Source organism: Plecotus auritus, assembly GCF_963455305.1.
Source record: "Plecotus auritus genome assembly, chromosome: 4".
Lineage (NCBI taxonomy): Eukaryota > Metazoa > Chordata > Mammalia > Chiroptera > Vespertilionidae > Plecotus > Plecotus auritus.
In genome coordinates this window covers 41,810,537-41,818,161 of record NC_137775.1, presented here as the reverse complement: position 1 = coordinate 41,818,161, position 7,625 = coordinate 41,810,537, and positions in this window count along the sequence as shown.

Here is a 7,625-nt window from a genome sequence, read left to right as displayed (position 1 = left end):
GACCCAGGGGAGCCGTGGCGGGCCTGCAGGCACGCGTGTGCACGCGAGTGTTCGCAGAGAAAGGCTGAATGCAGAGGTTGCCGCAAGCTTTCCCTAGCAGAAGGGAGTCGGAAGCTCCTGACTGTGCTGAACCCTAGTTCTGACTGCACTGAACCCCAGTTCTGGGCGAGCCCCTGGGGACCCACACTCTCACAGGGGGAATCTGGACTGTCAGGCGGAAACTCAGGGGAGTCGCAGAAGGAAGAGGTCTAGAGGCGCGCATGCAAGGGCAGGGCTGACAGGAAGCCAAGACTGTCTGCTCCGCCCTGAGACTCCGCCCCATCCAAGCTGAGCACAGAAGCTTTTGCCATTTTGCAAGTCTAATCCTATAAGGCTGTCTCCAGCACCGAACTTCTCCCAGTGTAGACACAGCTGATCCTCACAGCCAACTGGCCTGGAGGTCAATTCCTCCCAGTGATACCAACAACAATCAAGACTTAACTACAACAAGGCTGTACACACAGTCCACAAAGGGGTGCACCAAGAGTGTCCACCTCAGGTTAACTGGGGAGGCTGAGCCACTGGGCTATATAGGAAACCTAGCACACAAAGCTACTCTACCAACTCAGGGAAGCAGCAAAAATGCGGAGGCAAAGAAACAGATCACAAACGAAAGAAATGGAGAAAAACAAATGACTGGATATAGAATTCAAAACCACGTTATAAGGCTTTTCAAGAATATCCTAGAAAAGGCCGATAAATTTAGTGAGACCCTCGAGGATATGAAAAAGGACCAACTAGAAATTAAACATACACTGACTGAAATAAAAAATATTATACAGAGACCCAACAGCAGACTAGAGGAACACAAGAATCAAGTCAAAGATTTGAAAAACAAAAAAGCAAAAAACACTCAACCGGAAAAGCAAAAAGAAAAAAGAATCCAAAAAGTTGAAGATAGTGTAAGAAGCCTCTGGGACAACTTCAAGCGTACCAACATCAGAATTATGGGGGTGCCAGAAGAAGAGAGAGAGCAAGATACTGAAAACCTATTTGAAGAAATAATGACTGAAAACTTCCCCTACCTGGTGAAAGAAATAGACTTACAAGTCCAGGAAGCGCACAGAACCCCAAACAAGAGGAATCCAAAGAGGACCACACCAAGACACATGATAATTAAAATGCCAAGGGCAAAAGACAAAGGGAGAATCTTAAAAGCAGCAAGAGAAAAACAGTTAATTACCTATAAGAGAGCACCCATACGATTGTCAGCTGATTTCTCAACAGAAACTATGCAGGCCAGATGGGAGTGGCAAGAAATATTCAAAGTGATGAAAAGCAAGAACCTACAACCACGATTACTCTGCCCAGCAAAGTTATCATTCAGAATTGAAGGGCAGATAAAGAGCTTCACAGATAAGAAAAAGCTAAAGGAGTTCATCACCACCAAACCAGTATTATATGAAATGCTGAAAGGTATTCTTTAAGAAGAGGAAGAAGAAAAAAGTAAAGATAAAAATTATGAACAACAAATACATATCTATCAACAAGTGAACCTAAAAATCAAGTGAATTAAAAATCTGATGAACAGAATAAACTGGTGAATATAATAGAATTAGGGGCATAGAAAGGGAGTGGACAGATAATTCTCAGGGGGAAAGGGTATAGGGGGTGCAGGAAGAGAATGGACAAAAATCGTACACCTATGGATGAGGACAGTGGGGGGAGGTAAGGCAGTGGGTGGGTTGGGAACTGGGTGGAGGGGGAGCTATAGGGGGGGGGGGAGAAACAATTGTAATAATCTGAACAATAAAGATTTATTAAATTAAAAAAAAATAAAAATAAAATAAAAGTGTTGCTATGACCAACCTTGGCATCCCATGAATGGGACTCAAATTTCCTTTAATGAAATATGAGTCATAAGACCTGTGCATGTCCTTTGGAAAAAAAATGGTTTCATGACAAATTTCAGACATTACAATGACACTAGACAGCACTTCTGCTTGCCCTCTGTCTGAAAAGTGTGAGAAATAAACAGCTTCAGGCGATGGCTAGTGGCCTGCCTGTCCAGAAGCTTCTTGTCTGGAGCCTCAGGCTGATCTAGGTTCTGGATGAGCCGTGTCCTAAAAGCAATGACTATGTCCATTTCCATTCCTGAGCTGCACATGTCCTCTTTGTTCCCAAACAGCAGTTGGCTCAGAATAAATGGGGTGTTGACTCTGTCCCAGACCACCATGTAAATGCCTGGACATTGATGCAAAGGGGCTGTAAGTGCCTGCCTTAGCCGGAGACATCTTTGACCAGAGGCATAGGTTGATTTGGTTAACAATGACCTAGACTGGGTTAACACTTACTTAGCTATCCAAGGTTAGGAGTCCTTTCTGTTTACGGAAATATACATGTACACTCTCTACCAAGAACAAAAGAATACTTAGAACTGGGAAGGAACAGCTGGCTCGTTGCTTCATTTTCAGACGAGGAAGTTGAGGTCAGAAAGGCTGAGAGACGTGGCTGGACTGTGACGAGACAGCAAGGGCAAGGTCTCTCTTCCTGGACCTGAGGGCCAGCTACCAGCAGCCTCCTCCCTGGACCACATGCCTCCCTGATTGGTTTGTTCATCTTAGAGCACAGCCTTCACAAGCCACCAGTGATTAACTCAGTTGCTTAGATGGTTTTATATATTTAGTGAATCAAATAATGAATCTCAGAATTCAAATTTTCTCTCAGAATTTACTATTGAATGAATGAAAAGAACAAAAAGGAAAAACAAAGGACTCATTTTGTGTAGCTCACATAGCTCATTTGGCTGAGAGAGAGGCGATTCCACCTCTCATAATTTATTGCTGCCTCCAGGAGGTGCCTGCTTCTCTCCCACCTGTCAAAGCGCACACAAAATACATCAGTTCTGCTCTCCGTGGCTCTCAACACCACCTCCTTCCCTCTCACACACCTGGTGGGGACTGTTGAATGAATAAACAGATAACCTCATTTGTAAGTAGGTGGCTTGAAATCCAGAGTACATTTTCCAAAGGAAGCAACGTCATAAGGGTTTGGGTTTCCCGGACCTGCCCACAAAGCTGAATTAATCTGTCACACCGCTGAAAAGATATATATTTTCAGGAGGAAATAAGGGGGAAAAGAAGTAGAGTTACCATGCTAAAATAACCTGAACAAGAAATGCTCGCTGGGGCAGACCTTACCCGCACTGCCCAGCTTCACTCAGAAGACAAGGGGGGCCGTCTCACTTTTAAGTGAGTGATCATGCCTCGAAATTAGTGGCTTCCTTTACTAACAGCCGAATCTCTCTCTCTGACAGCTGCTCAGATCAGCCAGGCATACATTACTTTCATCTTTAATAAACAGGCCCTGTGAAGTCAGTGACTGGTCTCCATAGCAACCAGAGCACGTTTTTCCACTGATATTGGGGGCAGAAAGGAAGAAAGAATGGATCACTTTTGCTGAGAGCTGAACCCTGAGATGGCAGAGGAAGGTGGGTGTAGGGTGCATGCATTGTCCTCCATTTCCCTGTGACTCCCAACGAATTCCCAGCAAGATTGGGGGGTGACTGTTTCTACCTTTTACTAGGCTTGGGGGAAGAGGGGTCCTGATCAGTGATGTAAGAAATATGGGAAAGGGCTGGTTTAGAGAGCATAGCACACACTAAGGCCCGCACTGCCAAAGAGCTAAAGGCAACTTGATCCCACCTAATTCTCATTTTACTGAGTATGCCAGGCCCTCTGCTACTTGTTGCAAAGGTTATTTACAGTAGAACAATATAGACAATATGAGGAGAGGTGCCAGCAAATACCACAGTGAGGCAGGAGGAGGGCAGGACAGGTTCCCAGAGCAAGCGTAGCCCCTGCCCAGCTCAGCCCCGAGCAGCGGCAGCTCAGAGTACTCTTCTTCTTCAAGCTCAGCCAGACCTTGTTTTGAGCTCTAGCTGGGGAGACTAGCAGCTGGTCAGGCTGAATCAATAGTTTGTTGATAGTTCATCGATGCAGCGTGCACTGGGCCTTTAACACCGGAGACCCGCAGAATTTCTACCTTCCCTGAGCTCTCCCTGGGGCTTGACTTGGTCTGCATGATTGGGATCTGATTCACATTCCTAATCCAGGCTGGGGCCTTGGTGTCCTGCTTTGTTCTTGCCTACTTCTCCCCTCGGGCACCTAAGTCCTAGCTCCACAACCCTAGCTGGGGTCATGCTCTAAATAAACCGGTCACCTAGAACCACACAGACAAAGCTTCTCACTTAATGTCAGCTATTTTCCCCTCTGAGAACTGTGCTTCCATGCCACCGCAGGAGGCTGGTCTCTTGAGTTTACCAACTGCTGCTTGTAGGAACTAAGCCTGTTTGCTGTGAGGCCCTGAAGGTTGTACCTTGGGCCACTAGCACCTCTTCATGTTACCATCCCAACACGTGTCAGCTTCTGGTTCCAAGTTCTTCCTTCTCACTATAAACCAGGGCTGCAGCCAAAATACCAGGAAGCCTCATTCCTGAGCAAACCATAGTAGAGGTGGAATTTACGATGGGTCTTGAAGGGTGGCCAGGATTTGGGCAATAGAAGAGAGACTTCCTCTGTCAGAACCAGAGCCTTGATAAGATCATAGGCTAATGGAGTCTTCTCTTTATTCAAATTTTAATTAGGTAATCCCAACCCCCTGCTCCTAGACAACAGGTAAGTGTGCAGGAAGTCCTAGCTGGAAGAATCAAGTCCTGCCAGGGCCCTTGTTGCATGGACAGGTATTCGCCACAGTGTTTTCCTGGAGTTGGGGTGTGTAAATACAATTGATATCCTCCTAGGGTTTGCAAAGAGGAACTAGACAGTTGAATTCCACGAATAGGGTTATAACTAAAATTCATGGAACGTATTTACTCACTATTCACAAAATAGAAGGGTCTGGAGGAGCAGGCAGGGACCAGTCATGAAAGGCTCTGTGGGCCACACTAAGGAGCTTGGATGTTTTAAGGAGATAATGTTGAGCTATTAAGCAATTTTAAAATGGGGAATAATGGGATCAGATGAGGTAATAAGAAAGCTACTGTGCTGTTGTGGGCATACTACTGTGTAAGGGAGTGGAGAGTTCGGAGACTGAGAGGAAGAGCCAGGAGGTCATTCGCCCCACCCAGCTGCTCCATGAGGGACAAGGGGAGTCACAGGCTGCAGGTGCTGAGTGCATAGTGGCCTTACTTCGGGGTCTCCTCCCTCTCCTTGTCCCTGCTGTGTCTTCTGTCTGTTCCCCACAGGTGCTGCCCCATATTCACTTTCTCCTGTGCTTTTCCACTTTCATCTTCCACTTCAGCGTCCCCTATCCCTGCCTCTCTTTCCCTTGCTTTTTGTCTCATTCTCAGTGTGGAAGGAAAGCTGCCCAGGAAAGCCCCCTCCCTCCAGCTTTGGAGGAAAAGACTGGCCCCAGGAGACAAACCCTTCCTCTTGCCTGTTGGAAACAAGTAGGCTGATTTTTCCATCACAGGAGCGGAACACCAAAGGCTGTTGGCCACACCAGTGGATCCGCAGAAGGTCTGTTAGGAGTTATTGTTCATTTTTATCCATTCAGTGTGGATTACTCTGGGAGCTTCTCTTGACCTTCCCTTGACCTGAAATACCTCCTCTACTGATGCCTGAAAGCCCACCATTAAGCCAATCATTCCTTTGTGTTAATCATTACTTTCTCCCCAAGGTTTTCCTTTATACATTAAAAAGCTCCTGGAAAGGAAAATACATTAGTTTCCTAATGCCTTGATATAAACAAAGAATGGAGGGGAAAAGTACAAAGGTTTCCAAACCCTCCTCAACATCACATATGGAATTGTTATAAATCTAATTTGACTAGGTGCAAAATTAACAAAACATGTTTAAATTATAGAACTGCTGGTGTCCATATAATAATTTTCTTTTTTAAATCTTTTTCACTGAAGTATACACAATAAAGGGTACAGATCTTAAGTGTACAATTTAATGAATTTTTATACCCATATAACTACCACCTACATTGAATATACTTACAAATGCCAGAGGGCTCCCTGTGCTACTTCCTGGTCAATATTCCCACAGAGATCATTACTGTTCTGACTTCTATTAATTAGTTCTGCCTGTTCTCAAGCTTCCTATAACTGGAGTCATGTGGATTCCTATCTTCTTTGGCTCAATATAATTTTTTTGGGATCCACATATGCTGTCCCATGTATGAGTCATTTGTTCTTTTCTATTAGTGTTTAGTATTCCTTTGTATGAATACACTACAATTTCTTTATCCATTTTTCTGTTGATGGAACTGGGGTTGTTTCTGGCTATTAGGAATAAAGATGCTGAGAACATTCTTGTACAAGTTGTTTTGTGAACATATGCACTAATTTTTCTTGGATACATGCCTAGAAGTGGGATTATTAGGTTAAAGAGTAGGCATATATTTAACTATATTAGAAATGTTGAACAGATTTCCAAAGTGATTGTACCATTTTGTATTCCCACCAACAAACGTGTTTGAGTTGCAGTTGTTCGACATCCTTGGGAACACTGGGCGTTGTTAGTCTTTTTCATTTTATCTTTCGTGGTAGAGAAACACATGCAATAAATTTGCCTGGGAGGTGGGTTCTGAGCAAGAGAACGGAGGCCTCACATTTCTAACAGCTGTGGAAGTGGAGTTCTGATGAGTTTTGTTTGTGTGTTTGTTCTAATAACAAGAAACTGTAAGGGCTAAAAAGCTAAATGAAAGTTTTCTATCAATACCAGCTAAAAGAAAGGCAACCTTGGGAGCCGTGTCACCAGTGTAGCAAAGAGCTAATTTAGGCACATTCTAGAACTCTTTGGATGAGGTAGACTGGAAGACAACCCTATGGACCCCTGAAATGGTCCTATAGCAGGGTTCTTGGTTGCAAGCCACAGAGACCAGATCAAATTAATGTAATCAGGTGACTATATATTATTGAAAGATATCTGGGTACTCACAGAATTGATAGGAGAGTAAAGGGCCAGGCATAGAGATGGGCAGGAACAGAGGGTCAAGAACAGGCAATTCAGTCTCTTCAGTGTCGTTCCTTGACAACAGTTCCTGGGGTCCTTGAGTCACTTGTTCACTATTCAAAGTTCCAGGGGAGCTTATCAGATTGGTTGAGCTTAGACCACAGGTCAAGTCTCAAGGCTGGGAGAGGTAGAATCTGGTCTCTTCAAGAGCTTCCACGGTGCGGAGCAGACCCCTGGCTTTATACCCCACTAAGACTGCATACATGGGAGGAGAAATCAGATGTCATTTGGAAGGTGGAATGCATATTGAGTAGCCAAAGAAATGCCACATGTTCACTACAGCCCTGCCTTCAACAGAATGATACTTACAGTATGATGTTAATAAAAATAGGGGGGATGAGAGAAAACTGGCCTGAGCCTGTAGGGTGAGCAAGGAAAGGGAATCGGACATGATAATAAAGCCCAGCAGATTTGCTAACCTGTTTTCCAATGGACTTGAATAAGAAGAGATCGTGTTACTCAAAGTTTCCTAATTTGTCATTTTCAGCAAGTCTGAATCACTCTAGGACCCTTGCAGTGCAGTCAAAGCGGACTGAGAGAATCCTGGGGGGGGGGGGGGGGGGCGGCAGGGTGAGGGGTAGGGGCTGTAGAAACTAAGGGCAGGTCACAGCACAGGGATGTTGC